At 47.5% G+C, this 15654-nt stretch overlaps 1 protein-coding gene and 1 long non-coding RNA gene across 8 annotated transcripts in view; one reads left to right on the top strand and one right to left on the bottom strand.

Moving 5' to 3' along the window:
* The window catches only part of ERBIN (erbb2 interacting protein), a 250724-nt gene that overhangs the window by 139531 nt on the left and 95539 nt on the right, over window positions 1-15654 (top strand). The gene's annotated exons all lie outside the window — the stretch shown is intronic.
* LOC142829938 (uncharacterized) overlaps window positions 1-15654 on the bottom strand; it is an 89452-nt gene that overhangs the window by 768 nt on the left and 73030 nt on the right. For both annotated transcript variants that reach the window (XR_012904883.1, XR_012904882.1), the window contains exon 2: window positions 6816-6875. This is a non-coding gene — a long non-coding RNA (uncharacterized LOC142829938). The remainder of the gene's footprint in view (window positions 1-6815; window positions 6876-15654) is intronic.

Raw genomic sequence — 15654 nt, 5'->3', positions numbered from 1 at the left:
AGGCGGCCCACACAGCTTCCCTGCTGTGTGTCCACCACACCCTGCTTCCTGGGATAGCGCTACTTTCCCATTCCACAGGAGCCTGACGACAGGAGGGAGGAGGTGTCAAAGGATGGTAGCAGCAGAGGCATCATCTAATACAGTGGTTCCCAAACTTTTTTTATACCACTGACTGTCAAACCCATTCACAAACTTTTGGAGGACTGGTAACATTTTATTTGCATATGTGCATAATCGTTATAGTAATTAATTTTAAGAGTCTACGTGTTATTTTACATTGCAGCTATATGTACACAATACATGTGGTTGTAAAACACATTGTAGAATTTGCTGATGTCTACAACACTAAAAAATAGTCACAGAAAGCATTTCCCTCTGGCTGCTGGTTGGAGCAGCCCTTCCCCCAGGGACAACAGGTACCTGTAGGGGAAGGGGCATAGGGAGGAGCACTGACAGGGACTGGGGGCATGTGGGGTTCCTTATTGAGCAACTGAAATTGTCAGGGACATAGGAGCTGTTGTCCCCAAATGCTACCACCAGTCTCCTCTGCCTTCCCCCCTACCCAAAGGGGTGGGGGAGCTACCATTGTATCTCCCCCATCTCCTTCTGTACAATCCCTGCCCTGTGTCTCTCCTTTCCCTAGCCAGGTTCCTCTTACTCCCACAATCTTCCCCCAGCCTCCATTCCCCTCAACCTCCCCTTTTCTTCCCTGTAACCTCCCTCAGTTTCCCTCCATTGCCTCCCTGCTTCTATCTGCCCCATAAGTGTCCACTGAATCCCCACAACCTCCCTTCACCGCTTCCTGCATTCTTCTCCTCTTCCCCCTCACTCCCCTTATCTGCCTCTCCCCCTCTTCAGTCCCCTCCCAACTTTCCAAGGGCTGGCTCCTCCCACCCCGCACACACTGAGAGCTGGCAACAGCTTCCTGGGCCCTGGGCAGGGATCACAATCTGGTCCAATGGGAGCAGTCCAGGACCAAACCCTCCCAGCAGCACTGCTTCTGGAGAAGAAGGGGGGGGTCTCTCTTACATGCTCCTTAAGTGCTATAGGGGCTGGGCAGGCTGGGGGCACTGTCCTGGGAGAGGCTCCTGGTGAGCAGTGGGACTGGCCCTGCTGGAGATTCCCCCTTCGGGCTGCAATCTGGGCTCTGGGGACCCAGCAGCAGCCCCTGCTGGGACTCAAAATATGAAAGCCAGGGCTAGAAAAGACTATGAGCTGCAGCTCAAAAACCTCTTCTGGGAGAAGTCCCTACAACCATCAGGGGGCAAGTATGAGGTGACAGGGGGATAGTAAAAGCCTGTTGACAGGGCTGCCTCACCACCCTAGAGTCTCAAAAGTTTCGTGGGCTTCCCCGGCATGCTCATTACCAGCACTACCCTGAGCCTCCCCTTCCCAGGAGCCGTCAGTCTCCAGCACTGCAGAGAAATGCAAGATCCTATCAGCCAGGAGAGCTGAGTCAGAGCCTAGGCAACGTCACCAACAAAGCCACATATGCCACCACTGCTGGCACCTACAGGCACCCCTGCAATGCCTGAGCAAGCCATCCCTGGGCAGCTTGAACCCAAAAGTGCTCCGGCACCAGAGCATACGAAAGTGTCGCGCAAGACGCATCATTTACAAAAATCCCCACAGCCGGGTACACTTCTGAGACCAGGAGCCTGTTCACCAAGCTCTTCAGTGTTGCCCCATGCTAATGTGCACAGCCACATGCAGAAATGGCTCCCCGCACTCCTACGCTGCTGTCACCACTAACTGACTATGGTAGTGGGCAGAAGAGTAGATTTTCATCATGCCACTCATCACCATCGGGATCAGTGGCTTCCTAGCATTCATATCAGGATCATTCCCTGCAACAACATCTCCCATAGCCTAACCAACTGTGAATGTATTCTCCACAAAAATTTCAGCTTCAGTGGCCCCCTGGGAAGCCACAGCACACATATTGACCAAGTCCCACCCATGTGTACCACCCAAAAGATACAGCATCGGCATTGCCACAACACATGGCCACACACTCCCTGACTACATCTGCGCATTCCTCGCTGTCTCACCCACCTCAGTGATACCACAAGCTGACACTGACAAAGACAACTTACCTGACTCGGATTGTGAAAGTTCCTTACGCGCTCCCAGATCCACTAGACCGGACAAGGCAGGTTTTTCAGGTATCACCCTCTCCACCAACAGATTATGTAAAGTTTCAAGAATTATTTAAACGGGTGGCTCAATCACAGGACATTACACTCCAAGAGGTTCAAGACAAACAATATAAATTACTTTCAGTACTATGTCCCACGGCATCCTCAAAGATAGCTTTACCCATTAAACAATCTATCTTGGAACCATCAGAATTGCTTTGGCAAACTCCAGTCTCTATTCCCCCCAACAAACTGCAGAGCGGATAGAAAGTACTTTGTGCCAGCAAAAGGCATGGACTTCCTCTTCTCACATCCCCAACCAAACTCACCAGTCGTAGACTCAGTTAATCACTAGTCCAAACACCCACAATTTAAGTCTACACTGCAAGACAAGGAACATAAGTGGCTAGATATCTTTGGCTGCAGGGTATGCTCTTCCACCACCCTCCAATTTAGGATATCGAATTATACAGCCCTCTTAGCTAAATACTATCATGCCAACTGCACTTGATTGCAGGAACTGGTACATGACCTTCCTGAGAATAAGAGGTCACACCTCCAGTCCCATTATCAAGGAGGGCCTATCGATAGCAAAAACTGCCCTACAGGCTGCAACGGATGTTGCTGACACAGCTTCCAGGCCTACAGCTACAGCAATTGTAATTCATAGGGCCGCATGGCTAAAATCATCAGGGGTCCCAAAAGTGGAGGACCTCCCCTTTGATAGAAACCAGCTGTTTGCTACAAAGACAGATGAAGTCCTACACTCAATGAAGGACTCTCGTATCACACTCCACACTCTGGGGATGTATACCCCATCGAACAAGAGACACAATACACCCCCTACCGAAGGCCAAGGGACTATAACTACTACAGACAAGAGCAGAGGCCGTACGACAACAGGCCCAAGCAATGCTCCAACAGAACGAGGACTCAGCAGAAGCAGTCCTCTAACGCGTAGTTGACTTCATACATACAACAAATTTGAAGTCTTGTTTGGGGATCTGAGTGACCACTCCACAAGATCCAGTACATCCAAATGTCACCTTCCATTACTGCCTGAGACCCTTCTACCAAGAATGGTCCCACATCACTTCAGACAAGTGGGTCCTGGAAATTATCAAATCGGGCTACACAATCCCCTTCACATCCATACCCACTACCCAATCCCCAGTCCTCCTCAGGGACCCATCTCATGAGCCCCAAATAGAAGAAGTACAAAAGCTACTCATCCTAGGGGCAATAGAACAAATTCCCACAGTATATCGGGGAAGAGGGTTCTATTCCAATTATTTCCTAATAGCCAAGAAAACGGGGCTGGGGGCCAATTTTGGATAAACTCAGTAAGTTCATCCTCAACACAAAATTCAGAATGGTGACCCTTGCAACTATCATACTCGCACTGGACAAAGGGGACTGGTTCTCAGCCCTCGATCTTCAGATGCATATTTTCATATAACTATTCATCCTGTTCACAGGAGATTTCTCAGATTCGTTATAGGACAAGACCATTACCAATACTGGGTCCTTCCCTTTGATCTTTCTACAGCCCCTCGAGTGTTCTTGAAGACATTAGCCGTGGCCAAGGCTGTTCTCAGAAGACAAAACGTCATCTTCCCATACCTTGACAACTGTTTAATCAAAGGATCCACACGTCAACAAACTGTAGCTACGACAACCACTACCAGAGAATGCTTTTCCCGTTTTGGCCTACTTATCAGTATACACAAGTCCACTATACAGCCCACGCAAAAGATTTATTGGAGCACTTCTAGATTCAGTGACAACAAGAACGTACCTGCCATCACAAAGATTCAAGGAGCCATGCAATCTTACTTGGGGGGGAGAGGGGTCAAGCACACTCCCTTTTCCACAGCCCACACATGCCTCCAATTACTGGGGAACATCGCTGCTACAACCTTTGTAGTCCTGTTTGCGAGGCTACACATGCAGCATCTACAGCATTGACTCACAACTATCTACATTCCAAACCGACACAGCCTCGTGAAGCGTCTCTCACTTCCTGTGCCAATTGTACAGTCTCTCAACTGGTGGACTTCTCCAACCAACCTACTTGCTGGCATGCCCTTCTGCTAACCAGATCTGTCATTAACAATAACGATGGACTCATCACTTCTGGGCTGGAGTGCCCATTGTGGCACAGTGATAATTCAGGGCAGATGGTCCCAATGGGAGAGGCACCTTCATATCAACATCCTCAAGCTCAGGGCCATTCACAAGGTATGTTCTCACTTCCTCCGCTTGATAAAGGGCAAAACCATTCGTGTCCTCACAGACAATACACCCTCTATGTTTTATGTCAGTTGACAGGGGTGCCAAATCACGCTCACTATGCAGAAGCAATCAAATTTTGGAACTGTTGTACCAGGAACCACATAACTCCAACCACCACATATTTACCAGGACAACTGAAAGTGAGGGCTGACAAACTGAGCAAACATTTCTCAGAGCAACATGAATGGGGATCAACAAGAATGTTCTCCTCCCAGTTTTTCGCAAATGGGGATTCCCAGTTATAGACCTTTTTGCAACAGTACTCAAGTGCTAATGCTGCATATTCTGCTCCCACGCAGGGCAGGGCAAGAGATTGGAGGGGGATGCCTTTACCATTTGCTGGACAGCTCCCCTACTTTACGCCTTTCCACCAATCTCCCACTCTCCAGGGTGATCCACAAGATTCAGTCTGACCAGGCCACAGTAATTCTGATAGTCCTCACCTGGCCGAAAAAACCCTGGTTCCCTTATCTGCACTACCTTTCAGTAGATCAACTGATCCCCCTCTCTATGGTGCCACACCTCCTAACGCAACATTCTGGCAAGACATGCCATCTGAACATCAAAACTCTGAAACTCACAGCATGGCTTCTCCATGGTTCCAAAATGAGGAACTTACCTGTTCAGATAGGGTCAAACACATTCTATTAAAAAGTTGATGGCCCTCCACGAGATACACCTGCCAAAACAACAAGCAGAAGCTAAAAAACTACTCAGCTGAGGTGCCATAGAACGAGTGCCACCAGAGTTTCACAAAATAGATTTCTATTCCAACTATTTCCTCATGTTGAAAAAGAGAGGGGTGTGGAGGCCAGTCTTAGATGTCGGGAAGCTCAACAAGTTCGTATGCAACAACCAAGTTCAGAATGGTAACGTTGGGAACCATCATCCCGGGACTGGATAAGGGGGACTGGTTCTCATCCCTCGACCTTCAAGATCCGTACTTTCATATAACAATACATCCGGCCCACAGGCGGTTCCTCTGGTTCGTGATGCCAAGAACTTTACCAATATTGTGTCCTCCCTTTTGGACTATTGACAGCACCGCACATCTTCTCCAAGACCCTGGCCATAATCACAGCCTTCCTCAGAAAGCAGGGGGGAGTCATAGTCCCATACCTCAACAATTGTTTAATCAAGTGGTTCTCTTGACAGCATACAATGATCATGACAAATCTTACTCCAGACATTTTCCCTGTTTGGGGCTTTTACTAAACATAGAGAAATCTATTCTCTGGGTGGGATCCAGAGTAGAATTAATTGGATTCTGTGGTGGCCAAGGCGTTTCTCCCTCTGAGCTGTTTTGAAACACTGTGCGACATTGTACAAACCATTCTACAGACCCACTGAGAACTGTCCACACATGCCTACAAACCCTAAGACACATGGCAGCCACGACTTTCATGGTGTCCCTAGCAAGACTCCACATGAGATACCTAAAAGCCTGGCTGGCATCTGTGTATATTCACAACTGGCATAGCCTCACCAAGTAAATTACACCCACAGCACTAGTGCTGACATTGCTCCGATGGTGGACTTGCCCACACAATCTTCTCACCAGAGTCCCTTCCATCCGCCAGCTCCCTCGTTGATAATCACTACAGACACTTTCCTTCTAGGTTGGGGAGCTCACTGCGGGCACTACATGGTGCAGAGCAGATGGTCACACTGAGAGACGAAGCTGCACATCAGTGTTTTGGAACTCTGGGTAGTCTGCAATGCTTGTGTCCATTTCCTACCACTGATCCACGGTCGTACCATACATGTCCTCATGAACAACACTCCCCGTATGTATTACATCAACAGATGGGGGGCTGCCCGATCACGCTTACTATATGCCGAGGCAATCAAGTTCTGGAACTGGTGCATGAAGAACAACATTACACTGACCTCAATGTACATACCAGGTCAACAGAATACCTAGCAGACAATTTTCCCAACATCGCGAGTGAGAACTTAGACACTTAGACTGACAGTCATCCTGTCTATCTTCTGGCAATGGGGGTTCCCAGTCATAGATCTCTTCGCCATGACAATCAACTGCAAACGTCATCACTTCTGTTCCCAAGGTTTCAGGACAAACACTCTGCGGGGGGACGCGCTTACCATACCATGGATGTCTCCTTTTTCATATGCATTCCCTTCAATTCCCGTGATCTCCAGGGTAGTCTACAAGATCCGAGAGGATCGAGCGAAAGTCATCATATTGGCTGAGACAGCATTGGCTTCCTTATTTTCTTTACCTGTCAATTGCCAAACCTATTCAATTCCCCATCACTTCCCAGACGTTAACTCAACACAGGGGGTGAATGTACCACCCAAACCCTCAGAATCTCAAGCTTACCTCCTAGCTTCTCCATGGTTCCAGAATGCCGAACTTACCTGCCCTCAGAGAGTGAAACAGATCCTCCTCAGCAGTCGCCAGCCTTCCACGAGATACACCTATCAAAACAAATGGAAGAAGTTTCAGGATTGGTGTAGTCAGCACCATCTACAACGACATATCTCCTCAATACCTACCATACTAGAATACTGAATAGATCTCAGTGATGCGAGGCTCTCTATCAGCTACATAAGAGTTAATCTCTCGGCTATCACTCTTTTCCATGAGCCAGTAAATGACATCTTGGTGTTCGCTCATCCCATCACCAAGTGGTTCCTAGCCTATCAAAAGCACAACCCTGCATTTGTCTGCTTGTTCTGCCATGCGACCTAAACCTTGTGTTGGACTCATTAGGAAGACCACCTTTCGAACTTTTAGCGACGGCCTCAATTCAGCACTTGGCCATGATGATGTCCTTCCTCGCTATCACATTGGCACGAAGTGTAGGGGGGATCGCAGCCCTTATGTTGGGCCCACCCTAAACACTCTTCACCAAGGATAAGATTATCCTCAGGCCCCAGATTAATTTTTTACTGAAGGTCATTTTGAAGTTCCATATCAGCGAGCCCATCTATTTACCCATTTACCATCCCAAATCACACAACTCCCTGAGGGAGGGGATATTACACACCCTTGATACAAGAGGGGCACTCATATTCTACATAGATAGGACTAAACCTTTTAGAAAATCAAGTAGACTTTTTATATCCATGTCTGGACCTACCAAGGGAGAAGCCACCTCCATGCAGCACCTATCCAGATGGATAGCAACTAGCATAAACATTTGCTACAGACTCTAAAACCAAGAGCCACCACAGTCGGTCACTGCGCATTCCACCAGAGCAATGGCTGCATCCACTGCCTTTTTGCACAATGTACCACTAGCTGACATCTGCAGAGTGGCTACATGGTCTTCCTCGCATACTTTTGCACAACATTAAGGACAGTATGTACCACATCCATGAATAATGCTGTCCTTGCTTTTCCTGGCAGAAAACTCCAAAGTCCCACCCACCACTATTGTGGGTACTGCTCTTCAGTCACCTGAGTCAACCGCTTGAAGGAGAAGAAGTAGTTACTCACTCTGTGCAGTAACAATATATCTTTGAGATGTATGTCCCTGTGAGTTCTCCACTACTCTCCCTTCTTTCCCTCTATTTTGGAGTCTGTTAGAGGGTTTCCGGTAGAAAAGGAATGGAGGGACACTCGTGCCATATGCATGGCTAATGGATGAAAACAATGTGAGATGGCTGCTATGTATGCGCAGCACGGGAAGGCACTGCTAGGTGAAAAATCTCTGAATGCCATCGCGAGAACACGCCGACAACTGAGTGGAGCACCCACAGGGGGACACATCTCAAAGAACCATCGTTACTGCACAGAATGAGTAACTTCTTCTTTTAAGGCAAAAGGTGTGAGTGAGGGGGGTAGGGCTCATACAGATTCTGCTTATATAAGTCTAAATCAATCTACGAACTCCAGTCTGTTTTGTGAATGTCATTTGAATTATAAACTGTACTATGCCTTTCACTTTTGCCCTATGACCTCCATCTTTAACTGGGACATACAGGAGATATTAAAAGAAATCCTTGTATCTAGCAGAAGGGGTAACAATGGGAAAGTCATCAAAATGCCTCAGCCTGGACTGACCTCCATTCAAATATGTATATGCCAGAACAGCAGACTGGCTGCAATTCCAGGGGAACTGTTATTTCCAGTTTGGGTGCATGAAGAAAGGGGGCTTGGGAATTCAGCAACTGAGCCTTGCTCAAAGGGTATTGATACCCTTAAGCAATACATAAAATCTTGAGGTACACTTTCAGTTAATGACACATGAGTTGAAGAGACTTCCTTAATTATATCTGGAAAATTATTCACGCTGCATATGCAATATATTCTTCACCGTATATTTCACACATTGGTTTAAAAAAGTTTTATGCCCTATCAGGCTTGTTCCATCCAGAGATTTGGGAGGAATTGCTTGATGCAGGTCAAGAAGAGATTTCATGCTACAAGTGGAATATAGCTAGTGGGTATTTCAGGTTTGTGGATGTAGCCTTTTATTGCATAACAAATTTTGGAGCATGGTATTTACAAGTTTTGGTTTCTAGCTTTTTTTTCTTTGTGATTTGCACTTGAACTCGGTGAGGCATTTGTCAAAAGAGTCATTGTAGCGTATTGTCTAAACACATGGATACTGTGAAGATCGATGGATTTCCTAAACCATTCTCTGTAAATAAGAGTTCAAACCCTCACACAAATCAAAACAGAAGTTCAACAATAGCCATAATTAACAGATTCTTTCTGAGAGAGACTCAGGAGTCTGGATTAGAGGGGTCATAATTGTTACTTGTTAGACCTATGTGGAAAAGTCAACAGTATGATTTGCTACCTTCAAAACAGCCTGCTTACTTAGGTTTAAAAAATAGTTTGTGGCTGGAGTACATGTTTAACTGTGATGATTGTTCTGTAGCACTACAGTTTACCATGCCAGTCTAGTAACTGGAAATTGTAATCAAAACTAATATGGTCTGGTTTTGTCAAATCAGAAATTGTGCAAGCAATTCAAAATGTTATTTTTGGGAGCTTAAATTCTTCCTACCTCAGGATTCTCTGGTTACGGCTTGCCACTCCTTGATCTCTGAACCCACTTCCCACTTTAAGTGTGATTTTTTTTAGAGCCATTGTCCTTGACTGCCTCCCTGGAGCTGGTCAGTACAGGCTGCAGAGAGGAGTTAATGTTGCTTGGAGGTGCATTAACACTCTCGTGGCTATCAGTGAGGTCAGAGAAGGAGCACTCCATGGTAGGTGGGTATTTCTTAGCTCTGTCCTCTAGATTCCTGATCTCAGAACTCGAGAAGAGTCTCTTCCATTGGAGCAGAGAGTCTGGCATTGAAATGTTCATCATCTTGTTATAATGTTCCTCCACTTGTATTGCTGGGTAAGAGCATTAACCCTATATTTGTATCAAGATTTTAAGAATTAGCTTTATCATATGTTAATATTTCTTATTAACTGGAGATCAGTTGGTGTAAAAGGTTTTGTCAAAATAATTAAATGTTAATAGACAAATCCATAGATTTGTAGAATGAATTTAAAAACTGTGATTAATCAGCATTTTTATTTATAAAATAGTCTAAAGTACTATTGTGATAAGATTTTATTTATGGTGCTTAAGATAATATAACCTTACGTAAAATAAAAATACCCATAGAAGGTGTAAGAGCATTGCAGCATATTATGGGGTGGGCGGGGGGAGAGGGAAAGCAATTTTAATAACAGATTGTTTCTTAATTATTGGATAATAAAGATCTAGGTGCATGGTTTAGGTCAGTGGTTCCCAACCTTTTTTATACAGCGGACCAGCAAAGCCATTCACAAACTTTTGGCAGACAGGAAACTTTTTTTTATATATTCATTACGCAAATAATAAATATTCAAAAATAAAATTTTACTGGTCTGCCAAAAGTTTGTGAATGGGTTTGCTGGTCCACGGTCTAAAAAGCCCTGGTTCCCAGAGCCCCCGATTCCAGCCCTAACCCCTAGAGCCCCCCCACTCCACTACCCTTCAGTGCCAGCCACTGACCCCAGAGTCCCCTACACCTGAGCTCCCCAGTGACAACCCCCCATCCCAAATGCCTCAGTGCTAGTCCCCCGCTCCTTAGAGCCCCTCCATCAAACCCTCTCCCAGTGCCAACCTCCTGTTTCCAGAGCCCCCTTCGCCCAACTCTCCCAGAGTTTCCCCTCCCCCCAGTGCCAGCCCTGCCCCCAGAGCTCCGCAGTGCTAGCTCTCCACCCTGGACGCCCCAGTGCCCCTCATTGTCAGCCCCCCCACCTCTTAAAGCCCCTGCCCCGTAGAACTCCCCTGTACTAGTCCTGCCCCCAGAGCCCCCAAGTATGCCCCAGAGCTCCCCAGTGCCACCCTCTGCCTCTTGTAGCTCCCTCACTCCCAGAGCCCCACAGCACTAGCTCTGTCCCTGGAGCCCCCAGTGCCTGCCACCAACTCCCCCCCAGCCCTGCGCTGCCTCCCAGCCACCAACAGAGCGCTGCTGCCCGGGTTGCAGCACCTCCAAAGATGTTTTGTTGGGCTCCACGCAGCCCTCACACTGTGCAGTGAACCTCTCTTCCACAGCCAGGAGGAGCCCCTGCCCCTGCCTGTCACTGGTTGGCTGAGAGGCAGGTCAGAACATGTCTCTTCTAACAGACATGGCAGGAGGGGAGGCACTGAGAGGTGTATCCTAGCCCCGGTCTCCAGAGCTTCTGTAGCCCAGCAGCCAGAGATTCTTAGCTGGGTGCCAGTCCGTGGACTGGTGGCTGGGAACCACTGGTGTAGGTGGTGCTCTTGGCCAGTAAAAATGGGCGTTGCCATTTTTCCTCCTCACTTTGTAAACTATTTTATAGTGTCTGTCTTTCAAATTATTTTGTTGCCCAGATCTCTGACATGTTCTGATAGATATTTTAGCAGAGACTGTAGAGATTAGACTCGCTGTGTAATACATGGTGTTTATGCAGGTTTCCTTGGATTTAGGAGTAGTTGTAAATTTGGAAAATTGTTTTGCTCCTTAGCCATACAAAAAAAGATCTTCACTTTCAGTTATGATTTTTTTTGTCCATATTATTTGTTTCTAACAGTGTGACGGATCTAGTTCTGGGCGCGAGCGCGCAACCCCCTATGCGGGGTCACATCCCAGTGAGTCCGCTGTCGGGTTTTTACGGTTTCAGTATTTTGGTGGGCGCGAGCTCCCGATGCCCCCCCTGGGGTGGGGGAGAGTAAAGCAGGGCCCAGCGAGCCCGGCACTCCCAGTTCATTTCCCGGGTTCCTAAGTCCTTCCCCTCGGTTCTTGGGGTGGCGGGACCTCCCATCTCCGTCTTACTCCCTTTTCTCCTGTGTTGGGTGCAGCATGGTGGAATCCAGGGGCTTAGGGGGACCCGGGCCCACCCTCTCCACCGGGTCCCAGCCCGGGGCCCTAAGGGTTTGGGTGCTGACCCTCATCCGGCTGACAGGGTCCCACCCCGTAATGCGTCAGCCCACGGGTGCCAGAGTGGCCCTGCCCTGGGCTGCTTCCTAGCTGCCCTTGAGTCCGTGGTTTCCAGGCCCAGGCCGGTAATCCTTACTTCTTCGTCAGAGTTACGCAGGATTCTGCTCTACCGCTCCCCCAGTGTCCCGTCTCCACCGGGGAGGGAGGAATGGCCTCCCTGGCGTCCTCCTCCTTGCCCTGGCTCCGGGGCGGCTTTTGAACCTCCCGCCGGAGGTCACGCCATCTCCTCCGCCCCCGGCGTTACCGGCGCCCCTACATCAGGATGCAGGGGACGGAGTTGTGTCATAGCATCCTTCGCCGGGACTGTGCACATCTAGCTCGGCCCGCTAGCTGGCCCTACTCCTCGCGGCCGCAGGGCTCCGCTCCTCACGGTGTTCGGCGGGCGCACCTTCCCGGCGGCGCTCTGGCAAGGCAGCCCCTCCTGGGCACTCTGCCGAGGCTGGGGCCGCTGCCGGCCCATTACAAAATGTAAAAACTGGGTGAGAAATTAATGAGGTTCAAAAAATAATTATGCAAGTTTATGGAGGATAGTTCCATCAGTGTATGTCTCCACAGCAAAGAGGTATCCCGAAATAGCTACCCCATGTCTTTTGAACATGTCTGCTATTGCGAAACATAGCAGATGCGCTATTTCGCCGTCCCTGTAAACTTCATTCTACAAGGAGTAAGGATGGCTCAAAATAGCGCTGTATTTCACAATTTGGCGCTGTGTAGATAGCACCAAATGACAAAATAAGCTATTTTGAAATAGACCCATAATACGCTATGCAATTTGTGTAGCACAAATTGCGTATCTTATTTTGAGTTTCGGGTGCTGTGTAGACACACCTCTAGTGGCTATTACCTCAGATGGTCAGGAATGCAACCCATGCACTGCATCTTCCTAGCCTCTGACTTTCAGAAGCTGAGAGTGGGCAACAGGGAGATGGATCGCTTGATGATTGCCTGTTGTACTCATTCCCTTTGATGTATCTGGTATTGCGTGCTGTTGGAAAAGAAGATGCTGGGCTAGATGGGCCATTGGTCTTACCCAGTATGGCCATTCTCATGTTCTGCTATAGTTAAAGATAACAGTCCATTTGTTTAAAAAAAAGTAAATTGTTGGAAACTTGTTTCAATACATAGATCATGGAAATTTTGTACATTTTGATTTGCTGATGCACAAACCAGTTTAGAGTAAGTTCTAAGCCGGTATTTTAATTTTGGAATTTGTTCATCCCTTTGTTGTTGGATTACAGCAAGGATTAGTTGTCATCGGTCGACAAAATAGAGAATATTTTCCATTTACCAGAAAACAAATTTAATGTAAATGTAAATAAAACTATTGTAGTTTGTTTTAGTGCCCATCCCCAACTTCATTTGCTATCCACATCTTTTATTTTCTTGTTGTTTGTTATTTTAACTAAAACATTTTTTGGCTGTGTAACTGCCTTTTTAAACATGGTTTAAGTATTAATTATTGGTAATCATCAGATTACAAATAATTATATAATTTTACATGTCTACTTTTTAAGTATAAATAATTCATTTTTCTTCTTCAGAAGGGGCGTCACACTCATTTGAAGCATAGAGGTAGTTTCTCTTTTTAATTAAGCTCAGTAGGCATGGTATAAACTTAAAATTGCATATTTGTGACAGCTAAATGTTTTTAAGAAGCCTACATGTTTCATTGTTGTCTGGCTTTAGGTCCCATAACAGTAGAGGCCTGCAAATCTATAAGTATCTGCTTTATATTAGGGAGTATTCACATCCACAGATGTCAATGCACATAAATTAATGGAGATTACCTGTCTCCTAGAACTGGAAGGGACCTTGAAAGGTCATTAAGTCCAGTCCCCTGCCTTCACAGCAGGACCAAGTACCATTCCTGACAAATTTTTGCCCCAAATCCCTAAATGTCCTCCATAAGGATTGAACTGACAACCCTGGGTTTAGCAGGCCAATGCTCAAACTAGTGAGCTATCCCTCCCCTTTTGTGGCTCTTTTTTTGAATACAGATGCAGGTATGGATACAGATTTTATATCTACCCAGAGCTCTACATATCAGTGGAGCTTTTGAGAATACAGGCAGTCCCCAGGTTACATGGATCCAACTTACTTCGGATCCCTACTTACAAACGGGGTGAGGCAACCCTGCACTAGCTGCTTCCCCCCAGCAGACCAGGGAGACACAAAGCTAGCGCCCCCTCCTCCCCCAGCAGACCAGGGAGACGCGGAGCGGCTTTTCTCAGCAGACACCTCAGCTTGAGAATAAAGGACTGAGGGAAGTGAGGTGTGGGAGAATAAAACTGAGCTCTGGAGAAATGTTTGGCTAGAGTTTCCCCTACAATATGTACCAGTTCCGACTTACATACAAATTCAACTTAAGAACAAACCTACAGTCCCTATCTTGTACGTAACCCGGGGACTGCCTGTACAGTGGCAGATCCAGTTGCCTGGACATGGACACCTAATAACCAGTGACCCAGAGAGATCTAGATTCCCTGACTCTTAGCGGGGAGACAGAGCATGGGCAGTGGATCAGAGTAAGGCTTCTGCCCAGGGCCTGTCCCCGTGGGAGCCAAGCCCCCGCCCCACCCAGCACCACAGGGAGGTGGGGAGTCATGTGGCCCTAGCCTGCCTGGCCCCAGAGCATGGGGAGAGAGGGCAGCAAGTGGCATGTGACCCCAGTCTCCCCACCCCTAGAGCACAGAAAGGGCAGGCAGCACATGGCCAAGCCACCCTTGCCCCAGAGCACGAGGACGGCAGGTGGCATGTGGTCCTGAAGTATGAGAGCGGGCAGTGCATAGCACCAGCCTTCCCAGCCCTGGAGCATGGGGAGGGTGGCATTCAGGGGCAGCAGCATTCTGACCCCAGTATGCCTATATTAGGCATTCTGTGTGTAGAGTGAGGGTACGTCTAGACTACATGCCTCTGTCGCCAGAGGCATGTAGATTAGGCTACCAGACATAGGAAAATGAAGCGGCGATTTAAATAATCGCTGCTTCATTTAAATTTACATGGCTGCTGCGCTGAGCCGACAAACAGCTGATCAGCTGTTTGTCGGCTCAGCGCGATAGTCTGGACGCGCGGGTGTCGACATCAAAGGTATTTGTTGACCACCCAGGTATGCCTCCTGGGATGAGGTATACCTGGGTGGTCGACAAATACCTGATCAGCTGTTTGTCGGCTCAGCGTGGCAGCCATGTAAATTTAAATGAAGCAGCGATTATTTAAATCGCAGCTTCATTTTCCTATGTCTGGTAGCCTAATCTACATGCCTCTGGCGACAGAGGCATGTAGTCTAGACGTACCCTATGAGAGGGGCCAGGCTGGCAGTTTGGGAAGACAAAGCTTTCCCCTGCCTAGTTTACACATCACCCCTGAGGCAGAGCCACATTTCCCCATCTTAGAGATGAAGCAGTGGAGAGGTGTAAGATGGGAGGTAAGTGTTGTTTGCTAACTGAGAAGTCTGATTGAGGACATCAGAGTGCTGAGCAAAGGGGGAGAGCTTTGCATGTGACCTTCATTTTTTCTGTATTAAGGTTCTAGTCAACTAATACACCCTACTGTTTGACATAACTGACTGTCACTGCATATGCTTGTGGAGGTAGAGTGCTCAGTGAGATTGGATAAGTCTCCCTCAGTGGTCTGTCTCAGTGTTCTAGCAGAGCAGAGCTCACAGTGTAAAGGTAGCTTCAGGGGGTAACTGAGTTAGTCTGTTACAGAAAAAAAACAACAAATAGTCTGGTAGCACTTTATAGACTAACACAACATGTAGCTGGCATCATGAGCTTTCGTGGGCACAGCCCACTTCTTC

The sequence above is a fragment of the Pelodiscus sinensis genome, chromosome 6 (assembly GCF_049634645.1).
Source record: "Pelodiscus sinensis isolate JC-2024 chromosome 6, ASM4963464v1, whole genome shotgun sequence".
NCBI classification, from domain to species: Eukaryota; Metazoa; Chordata; order Testudines; family Trionychidae; genus Pelodiscus; species Pelodiscus sinensis.
The sequence above is the reverse complement of the archived record's forward strand: the minus strand, read 5'-3'. Positions and strand labels throughout refer to the sequence as shown.